At 38.0% G+C, this 26,337-nt stretch overlaps 1 pseudogene; it reads left to right on the forward strand.

Moving 5' to 3' along the window:
- Positions 1 to 546: 546 nt before the first annotated feature.
- LOC120292477 lies at positions 547 to 24,174 on the forward strand (annotated as a pseudogene).
- The last annotated feature ends 2,163 nt before the right edge of the window (positions 24,175 to 26,337 follow it).

A 26,337-nucleotide genomic window follows, 5' to 3' on the forward strand; every position in this document is an offset into this window, starting at 1 on the left:
CGATCATTTGATGGGTCGATAAGAAGCACCATAAAGTAATACTCATCATAAAAAAAGCATGACACTGAGAGCTCCGTGACGTGTAATGATGGAGGACGTTTTATTATGTGCCAATTAAATTACATCAAGAAAAAACAAATTATATAGGAAGTCGACATCAAGAGACGTTTTCCATCTGTTCTACATTTTAGGACAAAATAAGATACCTAATGCAGTTGATACGGATTTGGTAAACAACTAATTAAATTTGCGATAAAAGAATTGCAAATCCCTTAATTAATGTTCAATATGAATAATGAACATTTTTTCTACACAAGCTGATCCCAAATTATATACTTTTTATTCGAATCGACCTTTCCATAAAAAAATAAATGGAGATATTGATGTATCCTTTAATTACAAATATGTCGTCCTGCGTGACATTAGAAAACCTACTAATGGTTTTTAAAGTTTGGTAATGAAAAATCTTAAAAGTAAATGCAGAAGCAAAAAGAGGAGAAGGGTTAAGCGAAAGAAAAAAGAAAGAACAAAAGAAGAAGGGGACCGATGGCGGCGGCGGCGGCGGCGGCAGGGCGGGAGACAGTGTTGCCCAGGCATCGGAGAGGACCTGACATCGGTCGCCAGGCTCAAGCGAACCCCGAGCGGTTGGCGCCTTCGTGTCAGCAAGAGCAAAAACAGAGAGAGACAGAGAGTTAACCTCTGCAGGCAGCAAGCCGAGGCAGGCGAGGTCACGGCCTTCGCTAGCCTTGCCACTTGCCGGTGATTGCCTCTTTTGGACCTCACCTCTGTCATGACGAGAGGGGCGGCACAGGCCTGGAGCAAGGGTGGTGCTGTACTGACTTAATGGCAAGGGCCGGAGGCCCATGCGGTGGCATCGGGGTTCGGCCTTGCGCGTAGCCTCGCTTCATCTCAACCACTGGTCAGGCGATGACGAGGACCTTGCTATCTCTGTTTGTGGGGGCTGCGACAGGCCTAGATGCCGGTGAGGGTGGCTGAACTATCGCCATGAAAATTAATACAAATGGATGCTAATCAGCAGAGACAGAGCGAGAGTTCCAAAACGTTGCCGTCCTGTAGCTAGGTTGTTGAATTGGACAGAGAACTATGGCCTTTCTTTTTTTTTTTGCTCTTTTGGGCCGAAGAGAAGAAATATGGGTTCTGGTATTTAAAGATTTGATAGTACGGCAATATGAGGCCCGCAAGTTGGGGGCCGTAGCTCCTCTTAGCCCATCTATACATATAATATATATGTAGTCTTGCGTTATTTCCATCTTTTTATTAGCTATTGACACTCCTTATTATATTGATTTAACTATATTATCCCTTCCACTCTTGATTTAAAATTATTTATTATATTTTTTCTTTTTTTATTTCAACTTACTAAAAGACAAAACTACCCATATCTCTTTCAAATATTTTTTTTTTTTCACCTTGCCGCTTCTCTCACATCCATTACATTTCAATGTTTCCTTCATTTGTTTTCCTCAACTTATTCTCCATTGTTGTAATTTGAGCAAGACACCTATCATATATCACAGCAAAGAAATGTTAGTTTTATTTACAAATTATTTACTCTATTCCTATAGACTATCTTCGTGATCATTAATATCTTGATTTTGAATTTCAAGAAAAATTTACGAGAATTTATTCAAAGATTATAAGGAAAATCCATTGGTTCTCAATTAGATTAAAATGCATGGCTTCCTTTCAAAGAACTCTTTTTGCCTACTTGGATAGATCCACACATGCATTTTGGGAACTGTGTTACTTTATGAGCTGAAGGGGCACATTTGACTTTGAATGCAAATTTGCAAGTCTCGACGGGGATTGAAGATCATTGTAAGGAAGCCATAAGGAAGCCATTCAACTTTAAGAGCATATCTACAAAAACTGACGGGGCGCATTTGACTTCAAGATCCTTTTTGTGCCTACCTGGATAGACCCTACCTGGATAGACTTGAACATCCATTTTTATGTGCTTAACTTTGTGATATTTTTAATTTTTTTTGAAAATATCTATTAATACATCATTCAATTATGCCCTGAAAATAATCATTATTGGACTATTAGAATCATCGAATAAAATGAAAGTTGAGCAATTGAAATACATGGACTACAACATAATGACACATATTAATCTTATAATTAAAGAAAATACGTAGAAAAACTAGTGGGTGATTTTTTTACTTTTACTTATGTTTAGGCTATTTTTCGAATGATAGTTTTCTAGTACAAAAAAAAAAAAAAAAAAAAAAGAAATATCAACTCATTGATACAATAATTTGTTAGATATCTACCAAATAAACTTTTCTTTTGGAAAAATGGGAACACCAATTTTAGTCCAAATGGAGAAAGAAAAGGAAAATAAAATAAAAAAATAAGAAAATAAGACAAGAAATAATATTAAATCAAGAGTGAGCCCCCACATATAACTTTAAAAATGTTGTTTGAGATTTTGTCTCTAGTAAAATTGAAACAAAAAAAAAAAAAAAAGAGAGAAGAAATAATATTAAATCAAGAGTGAGACTTGCGAGTAATAATGTAGTCAAATCAATGTAATAAGGGGTATCGAAAGTGAATAAAGGAGTGGAAATAGCATAAGCATATATATATATATATATATATATGTATGTATGTATGTATAGAAAAATGTGGCTAGCCACATATGCTTAATGTGACATCCTGAATTTTCGACCCGGCTCGAATATATGAAATGGGCAATTCTTTGATGCGCCTATGATCCCTTTTCTCTAAGCTGATTACTCACGAGTTAACTAATCTATCAGGTGAAGTCGTTAAGAGATATAAACATGACAGACTTGAAAATTTGATCAGAAATCGACCGCTTGACCGTGATAATTGGCAAAGGTCAACACGGCACTGTTATAATCGATTAGTGATCGGATATAGGTCGATTCGATGGAATGGCGTAATTAAATTGCAAAATTTGCGTCGAACGGCACTAACTTGAATTTCTCTCGATTTTATACTCGGTACCCGTAATTGAAACCTTGCAATTTTACGACAACCAAGAGTCGTCTACAAGTCGGAGATACACAAATGTGGATAAAAAATTATCGACCACGGGTCAAACGCGATAAAATCCCTAAAAGCTACCAATAGGTTGGGTCACGCTAAAATAGCGTCCGATCAATTTTAACCACAAAATTGAATTCGATTTCGGGAATCGGACGTTCGAGCGTATCACGATTCATTTATAGGACATCATCTCATCTTTCGAAGAAATTTCGTCAAGTTCGGGATTTTTGCAGAAAATCAATTTTGGACAAATCGGAAAGGCAAAGAAAATTCGTATGGGCTGTTGGGAGGGCTTATTTGGCTGCCAAGCAAGTTTATTTTTGGGAAATTAAGGGCTAAATTCTCTTTGGTTTGGGCAAAAACTTTTGGGGCTAAGACTTTTGGGGCTTAGTGATGATGAAAATGGAGATATTTGCCCTTAAAGTCTTTGCTTAGCTTGATTTCTTGGCCCCCTCTCCCCTCTCTCTTTTTCCCTCTCTCCTCCCCTCATGTGCATGCACTCCCCCCTTTACTCAGCCGACTTCCCTGTAGCTTCTCCTTCCTCTTTATTTTCATTTTCACGTTCCTTTCTCCCCCATCTCTCTACATCTCCTTCATTCTGTTGCCAAACCCATCCTCATATTCTTCATTCCTTTTTCCCTTGTTGCCACATGTCCACACGCCTCAACACCACTTAACTGTAGCCCACGTTTCCTTTCATCCTCAACCACCGCCACACATCTTCAAGCCATCCCACGAGCAGCTTCGTCTAACTTCATGCCAGCCCCATCCCGCACTCGTCTCCACGCCGTTCAGCCACCAAATGGCTAGCAACCTCAGTCCCGTGCCACTTCACGCCACCGAGCAGCAACCAACACCACCCTCCAGCACCTCATGCCCCAGCAACATTTCTGTCCAGAAACCAAAACCAACAACTTCCAACAGCTCCTTCACCTCTGCCTAGCAAGAACCAGCCTTGGCTGAAGGCTTGTAGGGCTTTTTCAGCTGCTGGTTGGCCTTCGTTGGAGACCCAATAGTTGCGGGATCTCACTGCCGTCACGCCGCCATCGCCGTGAACCCGTCGCCGTCAAATTCCGATGAGTTAACTCCCTAATCATTGATTAGGTTGTTAATTGTGCTTAGAGGGTTAGATTAGTATCAATTGGCTTAGTTATATTAGTGTTAATTAGCTGGTTAGAATAGTGTAAGCTTGATTAGCTTAATCTTCAGAGTTGGTTTACTGGACCCTCGCCATTTATCATTTTTGTGGGGAAAAATGTATTGCGATTTTGAGGTTGCTTCATCATTGAAAAATGTTCTAGACATATTCAGCTATAACATATATTTTACTCAAGATTTTATGGATTTAAAAGAATGAGATTTCAGCTTTGTTTTAATCAAAACAGAACCTCTGTTTGTGCTGGAACTTGTGACATTTTGGTGTTCAATGGATTTTTATCAATTCTTAGGATTCGAATTTTGAAAGAGTTTTTTTCACAAAAGTTATTGTCACATCTTTTATTTTAACATACTCAAATTTCATATCAAACGGATAAGTTTTGGACCTCGAACTAAACTAATTTTGGAAAACAGAATTTCTGGATACGGACATAGTTTTTGTAACTTGGGCGATTTATTGCTCTCAATCTAGAAAGATATGGGTTAAGATGATTTCATAAAAAATGTTTTTTTATATGTCTTTTATAACATATTCAAATTTAAGAATTTTCCAAACTCGTTTGGTTAGGTTTCTGGATTTAAACTTGGAGACGCGTGAGTGGCTCGGTTTCTGCTGGTTAAGACCAGTTGTGGTTTTGTTGTTGTTCTTATTGTCATGCTTGTTGGATAACATATATTTAGTGATTTGGCGGACTTTTGGCATGCTTAAAACTTGTGCGTGATGAGATGAGATGGATTGCTCTATGTTGGTTGCCTAGTATTATTGCAAAATGTGACATTTTGGACTAATAAATATAAAATAAATGAGGTGTCGGGTTCGGACACCAAAATTATTTACCCAATAAAACAATAAGGTTTTAATTACATGTGTGCAAAGTTTGAAGGATTAATTTTGAGTACGTGAGCACTTATGAATTTATTTCTAAATGTGTTGAACAAAAAAAGGGGGGGTTAATAAGGTTTATTTTCAAAAAGGGATGGTTGGAAAAGAAATTATAAAAGAAATATGGTGTCGGGTTTGGACACCAAGTTTTATGGGCTCAATAAAACCGTGAGGTTTCAATCTAGACATGCGCAAATTTTGGCGGGTAAATTTCAAATATGGGATCCCGTATGAAATTATTTCAGAAAGTTTGAACAAAAAAAAAAATAGTTACTAAGTTTATTTTTAAAAGGGGATTTTGGTGTTTCGGCTATGTGATGGAAGCTAAGAGTCAACTTGGTTGATGATGCGCCTACATGGTTAGGTTAATTAAGGGGTTTAGTTTAATTAATCGCAATTTATTTATGTAATTGCAATTTATTTAATTATTTATTAATTAGCAAAAATTATACCGGGATAACCGGTTGTTAGAATTTTGTACTGATTGTTGTGGTAGTGTTGGTTTGTGTAATTGATTGCTAATTTATGCAATTAAATGTTGAGTAATGATTTTGAATTATTATTTCAAAAATAGGAAATTTTGGTATTTAATTATAAAAATATCGGATGTTGATTTTTGAAGCCAAAATTTTTAAAGTACTATATCAAATTGTGGAATTTTTAAATGGGAGAGTATCATGCTTTATAGATTGATTTGACTTTGTGTCCATGAATAATTATTTTATCGGGTGTTTTTAATATGATGAAAATAAGCCAAGTACATTATTTGAAATAAAGGCATTGAGTGCAAAGCATGATGTCCTTGGTCGAGATTGGATGTGCATGTGATCGCTATGAGAACCCGTCACCCGATGAAAGTCGAGTGGGCGATGCTCTTATATGGAATGCCCCACGTCAATGGATGCTGGATTGCGGTAGAGGCCGGACTGATGCTCCTTCGGGAATGCCATCTAGAGGTAGATGTTGCCATACTCGATGGAGCGAGACGACACCTGGTTATCACGATAAGCAATAAGTTGTCACGATAAGCAATAAGTTATCACGATAAGCGATAGTTGGATGTGATAAGTTATCATGATAAGCGATAGTTGGATGGGATAAGTTATTGTGATAGGCTATTGTTGGAAGTGATAAGCTATTGTCATAAGTTATCGCTGAATGCAATAACCTTTCTTGATTATGATAACTGCATATTATGTTATGACTTTCAATGTGATATGAGGTTACTAAATCCTAATTTTAAAGGTAGTAGATGCTTATGTAATCCCTTATTTTGAAAAATGTAAGTGTTCTTGAAAATCTATGATTATAAGTTACGAAGACTATTTTGGAAGGTAATATGCTAAGGTTGTTTCATTTGATATTGTCATTGGATGTGACTTATGATGTTATTGGATGTGCTTGTTCTAGGTGATGTTGTTTGGTATTAATGGCAATGTTTTATACGTGTTCATTAGAACTAGTCTTTACACATATGTTCATTGTCCATGGTCGATACATGAGAATACCCCGAGCCTCCGAGATGAGATATAAGACGGTTCTTGGATGTGCGTGGAAGCACATTGAGTCAAGTCTCTCTCTTGGATTGGCAATACTGGGGCATATTGTTCTCAAACCAAGTTCGATAGTAAATCGGCAATCATGTCACGACTGGTTGGTCCTTTTTTGATCTTGGTGCAATATTAAGACATATCATTCTCAAGCTAAGTTTGGTACTAGATCAGTGATCATGTCATGACAGATTGGTCATTTCTTGGTCTCAGTGCGATGCCCCCAAGTCAATGAGATGTCGTTTATCGATGAATTTCAAAACGATACTCCTCACAGGAATGTTGTCTTGATGCATTTACGCAGGACTTTACTGGGCATAATGAGGCGAGATGATACCTGATTACGCTAGATGACTATGAACCTTTGAGTTGGCCTTGGGGCCTAAGCGGCCATAATAATCTAAAAGCATGGTCTCGAGGATAGCATGGTAATATGGGATGTCATGATATTCTTGAGACTTCAGCATGTGTAAAGTGCGTGAATGCTAATTGCATATGATGAGAATGATACTATAGTCTGTACATGTGGCATGGATATATATGAGTTACACGAGAAAAGTGCATGAATTAAATACCATTTTAGTAACTTATATGGCACATGCATTGTGACACCCAGGATCTCAGGTCAAGTCACATGACTTGCTTTATAAATTAGGGGGGATATTAATTTCAGATCATAAAATAAATTTCATTCTAAGCTGAGTCATAAGGAACTGAACTGCACTCGATTATATTTACTAAAAACTTTGTTTCCGTACACGTTGAGAGATGAGGCTAAGGAGGGGAATTTCTACCAAAAAAAAAAAAAACACTAGGAGCCACAAACACTTAATATCCCGCCTCCTGTCAAGTATCTACATACTATCAAAAAAAAAAAAAAAACAAAACTCTCCCACATGTCGAGCGCTCCTTGGTCACCTTCTAATATGAAGAAAAGACACAATAAACAAGTGTGAGTTTTCAAAATAAAAACTCAGCAAGTGGGCGGTTAATCTTAACTTGGAGTTGGCCAATAGCAAGACAAATAGGTAAACGAACTATCAATTTGCAGAATCTATAAAAGTCTAGCTACAATAATCACCCAGGGGAAGATGCCACTCCACCCTGTACCCCTTGCACCCAACCTGGCGTCACGAGGTTCACAATCACCCGGGGGAAGACGACACTCCACTCTATACCCCTCGCACCCAACCTGACATCACGAGATCCCCTGAGAAGTTATTCAACCCTTCTCAGTCCCCTGGAGAGAATACCATTACACCCCTCTCCAGGCATCCCGACACCCGGGGTCTCTCATTGGCTCCTTAGCCAACTACACATTCATAATTCCGCTTTGTTGCAGCACCAACAACTCCAATATGCTAACAATCACACCAATGTCTAAACATACATTGTTAAATACTACAAGGTATAAGAGAACCCTCATTAGAGGCAACAAGGTAAGAGTCCAACATTTTTCTTGCAGAAAACTCAGAATCTACTAACATAGATAGAACTAGGCGAAATCAACTAATCTCAGTATTTAAGGCCAAAGCCATAGTAAACCATCACAGAAAACTCTCAAGTTTTAATATGTGATAGTAAGGCCTTAAATGAACACTTTTCAAGAAGGAAACCAAGTCTGGTTCCTTCTGTAAAGAGAGCAGCAGTGTGGTCCATGTAGCTCAAAATTCCTTCCGCCGAACAGAACTAACAATTGGGAGATTTAGCCCATTTCGAAGTTCAATACTCAGTAAAATGCTTTGAAATTTTGATATGTTTTGCACCTACATGTGTCCTACTACTTTCATGCAGGAAGTAAATCCATATTCTAACTCAATAATTTTATAGAAATTCAAAAGCACATTGAAGTCGTGATTTCACGGTACTGAACAGCTCACTAACAGTATAAAATCAAGTCTTCATGTGGATCAGTTTAACTCATAAAAATCTCAATTAAATATATGTCGTAGATCATAATTTATTGCACAACTTTCTAGAAAATAAGTTCATCCAATTCTTAATACTTTTGATGATGGAAAATCGGCAAAGCAGCAGCCTCACCGAGCTTTTCTTCCTGGACAGACCAACCATGAACTCTAGCATCTGCACTCAGCTACTCCTAGCTAATTAGTCCTCTCACGAACCCCCATTTGAGCCTTGACCACACATGTATAGCACCTAAACGAGCGTTAACCACTAGTGATTCATCACAAACAATTCGAGAAATCCATCCAAAGCCACAATTAAAATCTCGACCTTCCTAAGTCAACATGTAAGCCCATTTCGTAGCTCATCAGCCTTTCTTATCCAACAATGATGGACCACAGCCTCCCTCTCGCTCACAGCTCTTATTCGGACTCTTGGCCAACTTGTATATACCAAAATAGGGACATCAAGGCTCCATTCTGTTCAACCCGAGGGAGGAAAAGAGAGAAATGGAAGAGAGAGGGAACGAAACTATGGGTTGGTGGGTCGTCGAGCGGGTGGAACGCGATATCCACCACCTACCAGCCACGGCAATTGAAAATCAGAACCTATCCTACCCAAAACCCAACGTTTTAGCCGTCCCCTACACCCCCAATGTAGCCACCCAACCCTAAATCAACATACAACACAAGGCAGGGCAAACCCATGAACTCAAGACCACGAAGACAGCTTCACTAGCCTGGATCTTTCACCGGCAAAAGAGGGAGGAGGCGTCGGGCGAGCTAGGGCTTCATGGTTGATGGTGGGAGCTCCAAACGGGGCAAGGCAATGACGGTCTTGCTGCTGGAAGAAGGCGCGGGGCTAAGAGGGGTTGAGCTCGGGTAAGATCTTCGGCGGATTGAGGTGAAAATAAGAGTGAGAAAAGTTCGGTGTCTCGGTTGGGGGAAGAAAGAAAAGAACCCAGCTGAAGAAATCAGTCGCTACAGTTGAACCATTTAGGAAAGAAGAAAAGAATAGAAGTACACGTGTGGCCTCCCCCTTCATCTTTAGCTCCACCTGGTTGCTATGAGGAGAATAAAATTCCTCTTGAAAGAAAATCCTCCTATGCACAGAAGAGTGGGTCGTGGTCGAACTAAAAGAACACTTGGGTGTTTTAATCAAACAGTAACCTTACTCTATAATATATACTTAACTGATGAACAAAAGAAAATTTGGGGTGTTACATGCATGCTTTGATTGACCTCGTTTATGAATTGGGAGGCATGAGAAAGTCCTACAGCTTGATGTTTGAGTTAGAAAGGCGTGAATAAGATTGTGGATTTGTGCGCCTTTGATTATGACTCGAGAGATTTAAGTTGATGCATGGTGCATGGAACTATTGTTATTCGTGCATATATTATTAAATTGTGAACGCGGTATGCTTAATAGAATGGTGCACTCACGTAGTGATTATTTATACTATAATTGGACACGTGATATAGTGTTGCATTGTTGAATGGCTAATTCCTGTTAATAGATAATGTAAAGTGAAGGCTTTAATATTGATCTACTATTGATAGATAAATTACATTTTTAGGGCATCTTGGAGGCAAAGAACCCTCCTACACAAGTTTTATAGAGTTTACTTGTTGAGTTTATATCACTCTTCATTGTTTAATTTTTCAGGCCCTAATCATGGCTATCCAAACCCAAGTCAAAGTACTTTGAGATGGACGCGTACTAGACACGTAGGGGACACCACTTTGTTAGGTCACCCTTGTAGAATAGAGGTGCTAGGTTAACCCCAATCTTGATTCTTGGATAAGTATGAAGGAATCTGCTACACATACGTATAAATGGCTAAGCTTTTGATGTAAGGAAAGATTATGTTTGATGACAGATATATATATATATATATATATATATATATATATATTGTGTTTTGATTGTATGCCTTATACTATCCCTATTATTTATTCAGCTTCTGCTTGGATATAATCAAAAGATAAAATGAATGGGTTAGTAACACGTCCTGGGACGTCACAATTCAATGACCAAAGGGAAAAAGGATTGTTACTTATCCGAGGATCGGGGCACGACATCCCCACTTGGTTGGTATTAGAGTATGGTCATTACTTGAAGTGACAAAGTGCGTTGGGAATTTTGGGATGGTTAGTTAAGAAGATACTCAATGCTTGTGATTATTGATTGTTTTCTTGAATAGCTCTTATGGATTCCTAACCTTAGTGTTAGGACTATAGAGTGAACTTTCTTCTAGAACATTTGTTAGATATGATTCTATTATATAAAAGGAGTCGTCCATGGACACTACTAGTGCTTTGGCTTGGTGGTATTGGGAATGAATAGGTCTGAGAGTGGCTAGGTTCGATCCTTGGAGGCCGTAATGAGGTTGCCTTGTAAATAGAGGAAAAGAGAGAACCCAAGGTTTTTGGCGATTGTGGTGAACATGTTAAATGAATAACCCAAGGATGCCAAGCAAAAGGACACAAGATAATTCTGTGGATAGGGCAAAGAGGTTCTGAGAGGGTTTAAAACTGAACATCATAAGCTAGTTGGTGCCCTTAAATTTGAAGGATAAGTAAGCTCAAGCTAGAGTACTACTAGGATGGATGATCTCCTGGGAAAGTGCCTATCTATGCGTCAAATGATAAAACCGTGAGGCTTGGTCTGGGATGAGCCAAAGTGGACAATTACTTTGTAAGTTAGTCCCTATTGGAATAAGACCCCTCCAATAGATGTGTAGCTCAAGGATGAACCAAGAAAAAGCTAGTGAGCCTGTAACGACCCAGTTCAAAGAGGGCGGGGAATGGTTGCCAAGGCCAAAGAATTTGAAGAAGAGTAACTCCTGGCAGGCTTCTGAGATGGTGAATGAGGCAATAATCAACTAAACTATGCATCGAAGAAGAGAGGAGTGTTTCTAGTGAAAGTTTGGTCAAGCTTGTAAAACTTCAGTTTGTTGAAATAAGATCAGAGAAAGGAGGACCACTGGTCAGAGTTAGATCTAGCCCTTACCATTACTGACTCTTTCACTCTAGTGGGCTTCAAACATTGACAAACGTATCGTTTATCCAAAGTCATATTTGCCACAGTAATCTCGGTGGATCATCTTGATTATCGTCTTTTTCTGAATCCTTTTCAAGATCATGCATGACCACAATTTGTTTGTAATCTCGATAAGGCTTTTTGTCTTTTTCCTTCGAAAGATTCTCATATTGAGTTACTATGATAGTTAATGAGAACATATCAGTAAATTTCTACCCGGCCAAACACTCATTCAAAGAAAATTTTAAATCATTCTTGGCCATCTCGGTGACTTCTTTCTCTCGGGAGGAAGAGCAAGCACACATTTCTCATCTTTTTAAACCGGGCAACAAACTAATCAACCGTCTCATTATTAAACCGCTTGACTATCGCCAAATCCAATAATGTCACTTCAAGAATCAGATGATAGAACTGGGAATGAAATTTATTCTCCATTTCCTCCCAAATCCACACCAAATTCACGGGAAGACTAGTATACCAAGTAAATGCCATCTTCGATAGGGACAAAGGGAACAACCCTAACTTCATTCTTCCATCATTATTAATATTGCCACATTGAGCCATAAATTGGCTAATATATTCCACCATTCATTGGTCATCTTCCTCAAGAGGGTAAACTCAAGGATTTTTGTATTCCCTCGGATACAGGATATTATCAACCTAGTCTAGGTGCGGCTTGCAATATATAGGCCTTGGGATGCCTCCATCCAATCCCTTTCATTGCATAATCAAACAAGTAGCCTATTATATTATCCTCCGATCTCTTACAAAATTTGACACCTAATTCACCTAATTCATTTGTATCCTCGGAGGCGAAGTAGGATGATTAGTGAAATCTCTTAATCCTTCTTATAGTTGATAAGGCCGACAACCTAGAATCAATATGGGAATTGATTCGATATTGACCATCCCTATAGCAGCAACACATTATTGCCCCTAAATGATTAATATCGGGAGCACGATTGTGGGACAATTGTTTGGGCCTCATTTCCTTGATTTGGAGTATCTCCAACCACCCTTGTAGGAATGACACCATTTAAAATTTCTGGCATCAACTTGGATGAAGGTAAGATTCTAGGGATTCCACCTCGTTTACCATAATTGGTCAAATTCTAGTCATTCATACTGTTAGTCCTTTGTATAATTTTAACCAATGGCACGAGATTCGAGCAGCCAATGACATGTTAGGCTGGAGTATGCGTGAGTTACAGAATTGCACTAGTATGAAACCTATGACTCACATTTGCTTGATTCGGCATCCCCATTCTTGAAGTCAAATCGGTAAACAAATTGGTTAACAAATGAATCAAGATAGTCGAAAAATGATTAGCCATATGATTGGCCAAACCAAACATTCTTCTCATTGTAGCTATCACCATTTGATTTAAGGGTAACTCTCATCTCTGATCCTTGGACAATTCTCATGGAATGTCTTCAACATTAGTACCAATATCAACACCATAAATAGGGCCTAGATTCTAACTAGAGATCCCAAAACTAATGGTTCTCTCTCTTGCGTAGTGAGGAGACAAGTTATCCTCGTCGGCAGAGGAGCGACTCTTTTGGTTCCTTATTTTTGCCATCAACACCTCCTAAGAATGGAACACAATGGTCCTACTGGGCATGCCAAAAAGATATTTGCTGGAGAAAGTTCTCTCAACAAAATCTTTCACTAAAGATGGTAGAGTTTTGGTTTTATTATTTGTAATAGATCTAGTGTGGCTCCGAAAAAGAAAGCAAGTACAAGAAAACAGGAGACATGTAAAGTGCGATTGAATGTAAAAGTGATATAAAACAAAATATAACAATTGTAAAGCAAACTAATCGATTGTTGATTTGGCAAAAGGCCCTTTACAACTATGCCTTTCAATGGCTACCATTTCGATAGCTACAACGTTCTGGAAGTTTCGATTCTCAATCTATAACTACATTGCTTTATCAATATTCTCACTGATTTCGACTTCTACAATCGAACCCATTCTTACCTCTTCAATTTCGATAAGGCCCTTGTCGCATTACTTGAAACCATTTCTTATTGACTGTTAATATTTTGGCTCACTTTCACTTGATCTCTGCATATTGGGCTTGGCTTTTCCATTTATAGCTCTTGAAGCCTAATGAACTAATTTTGGTGCCAAAAGTTTGAAAAATTCATATATTTAGCTTTAAAAAAGAAATTGCAATGCGGACATGCTAATAACCTAATCCAATTGGGAGGTCTAACTAAGTCACTTATTCTGTTGGGCCAAATTAGAAGCACCTGCTTGCGCTTCATCCGCTCCTCCTTTAGTTGCTCAATCTAATTTTGGACGTCCTCATGAGTAGGGCCGATAACCAATGTTTTTGGGAGAGAGGTAAGCATCTCAGGTCTATCTCTCAATTGAAGTATTCTAGAAAGGTGTGTCGTTCCTTAATTTCTTCTTCCAAATCTCAACCCATGTAATCTCCACGGGCCAAATGATATTAGGCACTCTCAACTTCATCCACTTTCTTTCGGTAAACATCCACATTGTATTGAGAAGTCAAGATTCATCTATGAGAGATCTAGTTGAAATAAGTCTGAGCTTTAAGGTGGTGGAAATTCCTAAAGGGGGCTAAACTGTCAAGTAACCCCAATTGCATTTGGTAGTTAGGATGCAATTTGGGATATAATAAAATTTATTATATCTTGCATTTAGTGCCTATTGAAGACAAGATAAAGTCGAATATATATCAAATATGGATCGGACAAAATTATCTCATGAGAGGTGGGATAAAAGTGAATATGATTTCTAATGTTCATAATAAGTAAGTTATCTTTCTCGAATAATAAATTTCTTAAATTAACAAAGCAAAAATTATATTTCAATATAAATTATATATTCGAATTTAATTCTATTTTATAATATAAATTAAATATATATTATATTTATATTTATTACATATTTTAGGTATTTTAGTAATTTGGGTATAGTAGTACAATTTATTATTTAATAAAATATTATTAGAGAATGAAGGAAGGTAACAAAATAAAAAAGAAAATAATTAATAAAAGAAACAATAAAATAAAAATAAAGTAGGCAAGAGTGTAGTGAGAGATTTTTATCATCTTTATTTGTGAAATTTGGGTTCATTTACACTTATATGTTGTTTAAACCACTCTATATATATGATATAATGTGGTTTGACTTTATCATTACAATTGTTGGATAAGATATAACAAAATCCCTAGATTTTGTATCCTTTCTTATCCAGTCATATCCTTATTAGAAATCCAAGCAAACAAACATAAAGGGTTTAATAGGATGTATACAAAGTGAATCCCATAAGAGAAAATAAGGGAAAAGTACATCAGGAGTACCAAAAGTTAGTATAGGTGGATACTTTAGTGCCAAAAGTTTCAAAAAGTACTTAAGTGCTACTTTTTATTTATTTATGAAAATTAGGACACTTAAGTGCTAACTCTAGCGAGTTTCCGGAAATCTAACATGGCATATTATTAATAATATAAGTGGTCTAAATGGCTAGTCGAAAAGCTAACTCAACAATCCTTGTCTAAAATGATGTCGTCTTTCATGTTCGCTAAAGTGCTAGCCGTGATTAAAAAAAAGATCACTTAAGTGTTAGGTTATAGTGTAAGTGATCACTTAATTATCACTCGTGATTAAAAGTGAACACTTAAGTACCAAGTTTTGCAGAAAGTGACTACTTAATTGTTAAAAATGACGTCGTTTAGCATACTCTTGGTGTCTACATGGATAATTTTTTTTTTTTTTAAAGAATTGCCATGTTAGTAAAATATCTCATCGAAAAATGCCTAATCAGCGCTTTGACCAGAATTTCTCGCCATTAGCACTTAAGTATTCAATTCTTCACTGATTTTGGCACTTAAGTGTACCTTTTGGAACTTTTGGCACTTAAATGTCCCTCTATGCCAAATTTTGACAATCCCAGTGTTCGTATCCCGAGGAGTTGGGCTATCCAACTTGGACAAAAGGCTTGTTTAATTCATTTTTGTTAATATCGATTGTGGGGAGGGAGGGAGGGAGGGGGAGAGAGTGACTCCAAAAGTGATCTTGAGAGTCAAAATGAGCATAGGGTCCATTTCTAATTTTCAGGTCAAATTGCATAAGAAGAATTCATATTCTTGCTTAGGTCTATGTTCCTAATTTCTAAATATAGAGAATGCAATGAAGAGAGGAAATGCAAGACCAATATGGATTGTCTTGTTTAAAGGTCAAAATTGGATATTAATAGCGAACTAAATACGAAATTTTCAAGGAATACGAGTCAAACTTTTGGAGTGAGAAACTTCAGGAGAAGTATAGCCCAAGTGCCAAAACTTGGCATAGAGGGACATTTAAGTGCCAAAGTTAGGAAAGTGATACTTAAGTGCCAAAATCGGAACAAAATGGATCACTTAAGTGCCAATCCAGCTAAAATCTCGCCAAAATACTAACATGACGATTTTCCAACGAAATAAATGCAAAACGGCATCATTTTCACATTGACGTGGCTAGACAATGTAAAAACAACATTGTTTTAGTGTTGACGTAGTAAAAAATTAATATAAAATTAATAAAATTAAATTAAAAACTAAATTCATTTAAAACATTTAAAATAAAAATACAAATATTAAAAAAAAAGGTGGGGGGTGAAGGGAGCGGCGAGGTTAAGCCCTTGCCACCGCCGCCGGGAAGGGCCGCCGTTGGGAAGGGCCGACGATGGAGATGGGAGGGTCAGCCGAGGTCGCGACCCCTAGGCCGACGGGCGGTGAGGGCCTACGAGCCCTCACCCAAGCCCGCGCCCAGATTCGGCAGGGTCACGGCCCTTAACCCCGGCGGGTGAGGGCCGTTAACCCTTGTCGGATTTGGGCGAGGGTCACAACCTTGGCCCGGATCTTGGCGAGGGCTCACAGGCCCTCCTTGCCGGTTGGCCGGGGCCGCAACCTTGGCAGACCCTCCTCCCTCTTGAGCCGTCGCCACCTCCCTCCCCCCCCCATTTTAAATATTTTTTTATAATTTTTTTGTAATTTTTAAATGTTTTAAATAAATTTAATTTAATTAATTTTTATATTAATTCTTTACCATCTCAAAGACAAAACAACGTTGTTTTTGCATTTTCTAGCCTCGTTAGCGTACAAAATGACACCGTTTTGCACTTATTTCATCGAAAAATCATCACGTCAGCATTTTGGCCAGATTGGCACTTAAGTGATCCATTTTGCTCTAATTTTGGCACTTAAGTGTCACTTTCCTAACTTTTTGCATTTAAGTGTCCCTCTGTGCCAAGTTTTGGCACTCTAGGTGTCCGGCTCTCGAGAAACTTTAGTATCATCAATGGACCAGAGAATTTATGGCTATTCGTCAAACATCTTGCAACAATTTTTCTCTCCGAGGTAGCATATTTAATTTTCTATCACAAAAGTAGAAAATTACCAAAAAAGTCATCAACCAATTGCCATTGTGTCAATTCGATCCTAGTTCTTTTGCATTTGTGTCAATTCAGTCTATTTGGCTAAATTTGTTGGTTGGCATTGATGAGAATGCCAATCTTTTGATGGACGTTGACGTGGAGAATTTTTTTAATAAATTTTTTAAATAATTTTATTAATTTTTCTTTTCTTTTTTTTTTTCTTTTTATTTTCTCCTTCTTCCTTATTCCTATGGATGGCCACCAATGAGGGTGAGCCTCACCTGGTGACAATGAAGCCGTAGTCATTTGGTGAGGCTCGCAATAGCCATGGTTGTTCAAAGACTCGCTAGATTTGGTTGGGCTTGGTCTCACCATGCGAGGTTAACCTCACCAGTGGCCGGCAAGTGTGGGGGCGGACTTCGCCATTGCTAGATGAGGCCGAGCCTTGCTAGATCTAACAAGGCTGAGCCTTGCCATTGGCTGGCGAGGTGACCTCCGGGCCCTTGCCTCTAGACGACGGCAACCGACCAAAGGAAGAAGGAAGAAGGAGGAAAATAAAATAAAAAAAAAAATTAATAGAGGAATTTGAAGAAAATAAAATTATTAAAAATCATTAACATCAACATCCGCTAGACGGCCAGTGTCCATGTTAGCACTAACTAATCAAATTTGACCTTATAGATTAAATTGGCACAAATGCAAAAAGTTTAGGACTAGATTGAATAATAAAAAGTTTATGATTGAATTTGTATGATTCTAATAGGTTTAGGATTTTTCTCCTCATGGTCCACATGAAACCTATTGACATGAATAATTGTAGCATACTTCAGCGAAATCCAACGAATATTCGTGGGGAGAACCTTTTCTTACTCAATTCGCTTGATAGCTTAGCTTGGATTCCTAACTTTCTAATATGGAAGATCACGTCATTTCTTGGCAGAGTCGGACAAATCTAAAAGCATTTCTCGTTTAAATTCATTAAAAAATATTGTATTTTAGCTTCAGATAATTTTGAACAATAATGTCAAACAAAGTTGTCCTTAGTCTAACTATTCCTTATTAGACAAGGTTTCTTATCCAACGTCTTTATCTCACTAAGCATGCTAACTACAGTATCGACTATTTCGATTTTTAAAAAATGTTTCCATAAAACATGAGAAAAACAATAAATTGAATACCGTAATTTTTCCTTTAACCAAAAAAAAAAGAACACTATGTTTTCCTTAGTTGCTTGCGTAATTTATGGCTTACAAGACGCATTAATTAAATCTATTAAATAGTAAATTCTTAATTTATAGAAATAATTAAGAACAGTCATTTCAAACAGAATTTCATGAGTCGCGTGGAACAATAATTTTAGTAAAATAAAGTAATATCTATAATGGATGTGGCTTGACTATGATAATGCTGTAAAGTGGAGACAACGCTCATCCACTTTCTCCTTTTACTTTCAACGAAAGTGGAATACTCAATAGGCTTGGAATTTAATCAGTTCTTGTACGAACTAATGGGTTTTTACCAAGTATAGTTGCAATTGAAGCCCATCAAGCTTTATAATTACTAATGGTCATCAACAACATAATTAAGTATTGAAAGTTAAAAGCTTCAGCACTCGATGAGATTAAATGTTATATGATGATTATAACTAATATCAACATAAAAATTCCATTAAATCGGAAAACTTACTTAACGTGCAAGTAAGAAGGGCTTACTTGCACGTTAGAATATTGCCAGTTATATTACTAAAATTAACCTACAATAATCACAATTTCATGGATGGTAAGAAAATCAATAATGTTCAGTAATCAAATTTGCAACTTTATCCAAAGTCCCTTCAGTAGATTATTTAAGGAATTTTACTCTATTAGTGGGGTATAATCAGCCCCACCCCCTACCTTCTTCCACAGAGAAGAAAAATATGGAGCGAAAAAGGCAATATCAAGAAGGGAGGAAACGTGAATTTCTAGATGCAATGAAAGTTTTGACGGTGGGAGTGTTGACTAGGCGCACCAAGGGGCCATTTACCTCATTCCGAGGAGAACTAAAGTTTGAACTCGTCCACATTATCCAATTGAACACAACCCCTATTTAAAAGTTTAAGCCAAAGGACCAATTAGAGTATTTTAATTGCTCCATCTTCCACCATATCGGCAATGTGGAAATTTTTTTACCTAACACCTAAAAAATGGACCGAAGGACCACTCTTAAGTTGGTTCTAATGTTTTCCACTATCCTCGGACGGCACACCAGACTTCTCTGATCTAATCACATCTCCGACCGATGATCTTCATTTAATTTATCGAGTACTTTGACGAGACCAAAGTTTACCCATTTAAGTCGGGTTCCCTTGTTTTCAAAAACAAATTCTTATTAGAGGACAAAAAGGATTAACAATATATGCAGTCGCTGAACTTTTTTTCAATAATTAATAGGGTCGTTATACTTTTTTGTTGTTTAATTTTGTTCATGAACTTTCAAGGATCCACTCAATGTAGTCCTTTTGTAAAGTATATCGACATGCCGCATGGACTAGGGAAATTTTTCAAAATTCCTAAACCTATTGTACTCGTATTAATTAGTTACAAATTTTTTAATTGTGCCAATTGAATCCTAAACCCTTTTATATTTGCTAATTAAGTTCATTTGGCAAAATCAATTGGAAATCGCTGACGTGAATATCAGCCGTCTTACGTGACATGATCGACGCCGATGTAAATATTTTTAATAATATTTTCATAATTTTAAATTTTTCATATTTATATATTTTTTCTTTTCTTTCCATTGCTTTTCTTTTTTCCTTCTTTACTTTTTTTTTTTTTTTTTTTATCTTGTTCTTATTGTTAAGGGCTGGAAGGGGCCACTAGTCACTGGTTGGGGCTTGGACCCTAGTTGGCCTTTGGGGAGGGTCATAACCCTCACCCAAAGGCTGGTAGAGTCTTTGGGCTCGGCTAGCGGCCTGTAGCCCCCTATCAACCTTAAAAAAGGAAAATAAAAGTAAAGAAAGAAAAAAAAATAAAAGTGCAAAAATATTAAAATTGTTTACGTTAACACCGGCTATGTCATGTAGGACAGTTGGCATTTACGTTAGTAATTTTTGGCCAAAATTGACTGACTTGACTCAATTGGGAAAATTTTAAAAATATTTAAGACTCAATTGACAAATTAAAATGTTTAAAACTCAATTGATAAAATTGAAATAAGTTTATGAGTGTTTGGACAATTTTCCCATGTACTCTTTTGAAGTGGATTGCACTGTTAGCATTTATTGGCCTAGAATAATGATCTAGACTTCCACCTCGTTTTCCCAATCAGCAAATATTTTTGTTCCATTCTTTTGGGCCAAAATAATGATATATATATATATATATATATATATATATATATTTATGACATGGAAGCCATATGTAAGTCATGTACATGCCAACCTGGCAAATCGACATTATGTTAACATAACTATGTCCATGTTATCTAAGTGTTAGGATTTTCGATGGAAGAATTACACTGATTGGAATTTTAAAAGTTCAAAGAAATTGGTTAGACAAAAAAAGTTGATAGATCACATTAAAAATTGAAAAAGAAGTTCATTATCATTATTCCTACTTTTCATGCACAAACAGAAATTGGTGACTTAAAGTTTCGAACTAAATTTCCTTACTAGGGAGTACATGTGCAATGGAAGTTAGTTGAGTTAAGACTGGATACTCGATTTACATAAGTTTTCAACAAACTTGAGCTTGAATTGATCAGATAATAGTTCTCTCTCAAAGCTTGAATAAAACTCAAACTTGAGCTGGAATCATCAAAATACACTTTATTAATGTATATAATTAAAATACATAAATATTGAATCACTCAACTAGGCTTGTGAGCTTTTAAGGTCAATAAATTTTTAGCTTGAGCTAGACTCAATTAATTAGTATTTGAGCTACTTGAACTCAAAAAGAATCAAGCCGAGCTTGAGTAATCTACTAGTCGAACTTGAATAGCTCATGAGCTCGACTGAGTTACATTCTCATTGCCAAACATAGGAATTTAGAAGTTCTTCCCAAACGTAGAAAACATGTCGACACGGTTAAGTCTAGCAAAATGGGAACTCTGCCAATGGTCGTCTAAAGTTGAATATGATTTTAGTGTTGAAGTCCAGTTTTCTTGTCGTGCAAGACCAGCCAATCTCAGTTATTCATGACTATTTACGTGGCACCAATTCATTGGCAAAGAATCGCACGCTCCAGATCAATAATATTTTATTAGCAGATGCTGAACTAAGCAAGTTGTTTCACTGAAGAAAACAAATTCTTTGCAATAAAAACATGAATCTCTATAACTTAGACATGATTGGAAGGCAAAGATAGATGCAAATACATATATACGTGTAACGACACGCTAATATAGTTTATGAAAGGTCAAAAATGTCGATACATACATACATACACATATAGGCAAAAACATACATATAGACCCAAATACCTAATCATTGACGAAATGAAATCAACAGTCAATTTGCTTTTGGCTAGGGGTTGAGACCAACACAAAACTAAAAAGTCAGGAAAAGTGTTAAAAAAAGTCATAAACTTTTTGTATTTGTGCCAATTTAGTTCTAAACCTTTTTACTTAGTGCCGATTCAGTCCTTTCCGTCCAATTTTGGCTAGATTTTGCTGACTGAACGTTGGTGGGCTGATGTGGTCTAATCGGTGTTGACGTGGACAACTTTTAATAATATTTTAATATTTTTGAATTTTTTCTTTTTCTTTTTCGTTTTCTTTTCTTTTTCTTTTTTCTTTTTCCTTCTACTCCTCCAGCCGGCCGTTGGATCTTGGTGACCAACCAGGGTGACAGCCAGCGAGTCGACCTTGTCGGATCTTGCCGGCCACCTCGCTAGTGGCCACGAGGGCAGCCTCGCACTAGGCAGCAAGGCTCGCTCTCGCCGGATCTCGGAGAGAGTTGAGCCTCGCCCATGGCCGACGAGGCTAGACCTCGCCAAATCCGACGAGGGCAAGCCTCGCCAGCTCGGTGCTAGGTCACCCTCACGGCTTGGGCGGTGCTGGCAAGGCTCGACCCTTGTCGCCTAGCACGAGGCTACCCTCGCGGCCACTCGCAAGGTGGTTGGCGAAGTTCGACGAGGTTGACCTCACCGACCGTTGCCTCGGCTGGTCGCCAAGGTCCAACGACGGCTAGAGGAGGGGAAGGGAAAAATAAAAAATAAAAATAAAAATTCAAAATTATTAAAATATTATTAAAAGTTCACCGATCAGGCCACGATAGCCCGTGGTGTCCAATCACTGAAATCCGACCAAAATTGGCCGGAAAGGACTGAATCAACATTAAGTAAAAATGTTTAGGACTAAATTGACACCGGAAAATGTTTATTACTAAATTGGCACAAATACAAAAGATTTAGGACTTTTTTTTAACACTTTTCCCTCAAAAAGCCTCTTAGAACCATAAATTTTTGCACTACATGACAATGTTGAATGGTAGCATTTTGATTAATCACCTATCAGTCAATGACAACCAGAGTCACTTCAATTGCATCCATGCTATTCATGATGAAGGTGCAATAGCAAGCTTAATTTTTGGGGGTCTAAGTCGCAACTACCAAGGCACCAAGGACGACCAATAATTCCACTGAAGCACTATCGAGAGAGAGTGACGACAGTTGAGCAGCATTTTGTCTATAAAAACCCAACACACCCATTTGGAGTTCCTCGTGCACAAACTGAAAGTTACGACTCACCAAGTCATTCCAATTGTGTCCTAGACAGAGCACGACTATGGCCAAACAAAACCAATTCTCATTCCTCACATCAGCTGCTCTTTTGGTCATTATAGTTTCTGTTTCGAAACGCTTTGTCGCCCTCTTGAAGAGGAACAGTTGTTAAAGCAACATGAGGAGTGGGTGGCAATCCACGGGCGTGTCTACAAGGACGTGGCCGAAAAGGCAAAACGGTATGAGATATTTAAAGAGAACGTTAAGCACATCAACGCCTTTAATAATGGTAAGGACTTGGGATATAAAATGGCTGTGAATAAGTTCGCAGACCTAACCAATGAGGAGTTCCGCGCTTCCTACACCGGCTACAAGAGGAGTCCCACAAGGGTCCTGTCCTCTGGCCATGCAAAACCGTTCAAGTATGCCAACTTCACTGCCATTCCAGCTACCTTAGACTGGCGAACGAAGAAGGCTGTGACATCTGTCAAGGATCAAGCGGACTGTGGTGAGTGGAAACTCAAAATTTGTCTTGCGAGAATGTCAAAATTCTCATGCTGTTGAAAACAGGCAACAATTGCACATATAACAGATACCAATATTATCTGTAATTCACTGTTACATTCATTTTATACCTATCATATTAGACGTTTACATGTCTTTCATTTTGTAGTTCATTTTACTATCTCCTTGTGCAGCATGTTCTTGGGCATTCTCGGCAGTGGCAGCTGTGGAAGGGCTTACCATGATCAAGAAGGAGAAGTTGGTGCCACTCTCGGTGCAAGAACTCGTGGATTGTGACGATAATGAAGACGGCTGCTGGGGTGGGCACGTGGACAGTGCCTTCGAGTTCATCATAGGCAAGGGCGGCCTCACGACGGAGGAGGACTACCCTTACCAGGCAATTGACGGGACCTGCAATACGGCCAAGACAGTAAACCCCGTGGCCTCAATAACCGGATACCAGGATGTGCCAGCCGACAATGAGAGGGCCCTCTTGCAGGCCGTGGCAAACCAGCCAGTCTCGGTGGCAATTGAGGGGGTGGGTTCGATTTCCAATTCTACTCGAACGGCGTGTTCTCTGGCTCGTGCGGGACCGACATTGATCAAGAGGTCACGGTGATTGGGTACGGGAAGACCTCTGGCGGGAACAAGTATTGGTTTCTGAAGAATTCGTGGGGCACTGGTTGGGGTGAGAGAGGGTACATGAGGATCCTGAGGGATGTGAAATCTAAAGCTGGTCTCTGTGGTCTTGCCACGGAACCTTCTTTTCCAACCGCTTGAAGAAAGGAGAAGATGAAAAAATAAATTATGAGCTTATGTATGTGATACTGGTCTCTGTGGTCTAGCGCACCGCAAAAGAAGCGAGTGTAAGTGACAATACGTCACTAGGGTTGTTGTGTCTAACTAAACTTTCTTGAGTGTTCGAATAAATGTGTGGGACAAGCTAGAGAAAATAGTCCCGTGAATGAATGGAACTCTTTCGTTAGCACGATTTTAAATTACTGAATTATGTCTGACACCAGAAATGTCATCTTGATATTTCAGGGGAAGACCGATGGAAAATGTACTGTCATCTTGAAGTGTCTTTTGCCCGATAGACTTTAGATGAGCACTAGTTGAACCATTTAGTTTTTTTAGGGAAAATTGTCCAAATGTTTTGTCCCATGAGGTGTGGCCGGCACTGATGTGAATAATTTTTTATAATTTTATTTTTCTTTTTACTTTCTTTTTTTATTGCCAAGACCAGCCACATATGAGGGTCAGCAAGGCCTTGCTTGTCGGCAATGCCTTGCTTGCTACTAGACCCATTAAACAGTTGGGTCGGGTCAGGTTTGGTCGGGTCATAAATATTCGACCCAAATCGACCTATTTAACTTTTTTATGACCTATTTATTGTAGTGCAAAATTTTTTACTCATACCCGACCTATTTAACTAAATCTAAGAAAGCTTATTTCTTATGTTATTTTTTTTTGTCAAAAATGGTATTCCTAAAATACTTTTATACAACACAAATTTAATGGACAATTTTTATAATTTTTAAAAATTCATTTAAAACAATCGAATTTTAATTAATTTTTATTTTAAAAAATGAATTTTTATTTTTTATTTTTCTTCTTCTTTGACCGATTGCCTACCACGACGATGGCCGGCAATCGGCCACAAGCAAGCTTTGAGCTCGCCGGGCTCGCCCAACGTCAATGAGCTCGAGGCTCGCCGGATTGGCGGGCCCGAGCCTTGATTGATGCCGGTGAGCTTAGGCCTCGCTAGATCGGCGAGGCTTGAGCCTCATCCAGATCCGATGAGCTCGAGATTGCCCCTTGCTAGATCCAGCAAATTCAAGACTTGCCGGATCGATGAGGCTTGAGCCTCACCTAGCCAATTGATGGCAATTGTTGTGCCAACCACCAGCTATGGAAGGAGGAAGAAGGAAAAAAAAAAGAAAGAAAAAAGAAAAAGAAAAGAAAATTGAAATATAAAATAATAATTATAATTTCGATATATATATATATATATATATATATATATATATATATTTGTAAAGTTAAAGATGGAAGAGAGAGATTGGAAGGTTTTGGTTGAAAATGGGTTTTAAGTTCAACCCATTTAAGACTCACTTAGGACCCATCTATCTTAAGTCTTCAATTGTTAAACCCATTTAAATAGTTTTTTTCAAAAAATAAGTGACCCATATATGACCTATTTATGATTTAAATGGGTCATATATGGGTCTAAGACCCATTTTGCCACCGCTACTTGCCATGAGCAATAGGCGGCAAGGATCACTCTCGCAGATCTTGACGAGGGCATGGTTGGCAAGGGTAGTGACCTCCACCAAAATGTAATTTAATTGAACTCGAATTACAATTATCCTCATGCATGATCAATTTTGAAGGTTTTCCAATTAATTTAAAAGTCCCCGATACTCATTGATTTGCATACTTATCGGGTAATTGGGATCGGGATTGAATTACAACTTGTTCTGATCCATCGTTAATTTTCATCTCGAAGCATGGTGCTCTTCTTTATTTCTACCACACGTGTGCACTCCTTGAGATTCATGACCACAGTTCTTTGTTTTTTATTCTGTCATGATCATCATCCACCTATCACCCTCCTCACCAAATATCCATCGTTATCATCATATAATAATTCCCATGATTCCTTTGTTATTTTCCACGCACCATCTACATTGATTCCTTTGTTATTTTCGACGCACCATCTACATTAAGTTTAAGCCCTCGATGTCCTTTCCCCAGGAGAATCGGCTCCTGAACTTATCTTGACTTTGTTCTCCTCTCTAAACTAGCTCGAAAATTCCATGAACACCTATAAAACCAACTTAATTGCCTACGAAGAATTTGGAATAGCTTGATTGTGTAGTAAGGTATTCCTATAACACCACATTCTAGTGCATGATTTGCAATCAAAACCCATTCTTTGTGCAGTCCACCCTTGGTCAAGGAAGTGGTTTGTCATATCCTCTTGCATTGTGAAGTTCCACGCAGATGAGATGATACCCCGTGAACTTTGCTTCTATAAAATCTTGGCCAAAGGGCATTCTATGAACAAATGGATTGACGTTTCTTTCAAATTTCCACAAAGTAGGCACGAAGGGTGAGGAATGTGAAGTAATCTATCCAGTTTAGCTCT

This window comes from Eucalyptus grandis, chromosome 4, assembly GCF_016545825.1.
Source record: "Eucalyptus grandis isolate ANBG69807.140 chromosome 4, ASM1654582v1, whole genome shotgun sequence".
Classification (NCBI taxonomy): domain Eukaryota; kingdom Viridiplantae; phylum Streptophyta; class Magnoliopsida; order Myrtales; family Myrtaceae; genus Eucalyptus; species Eucalyptus grandis.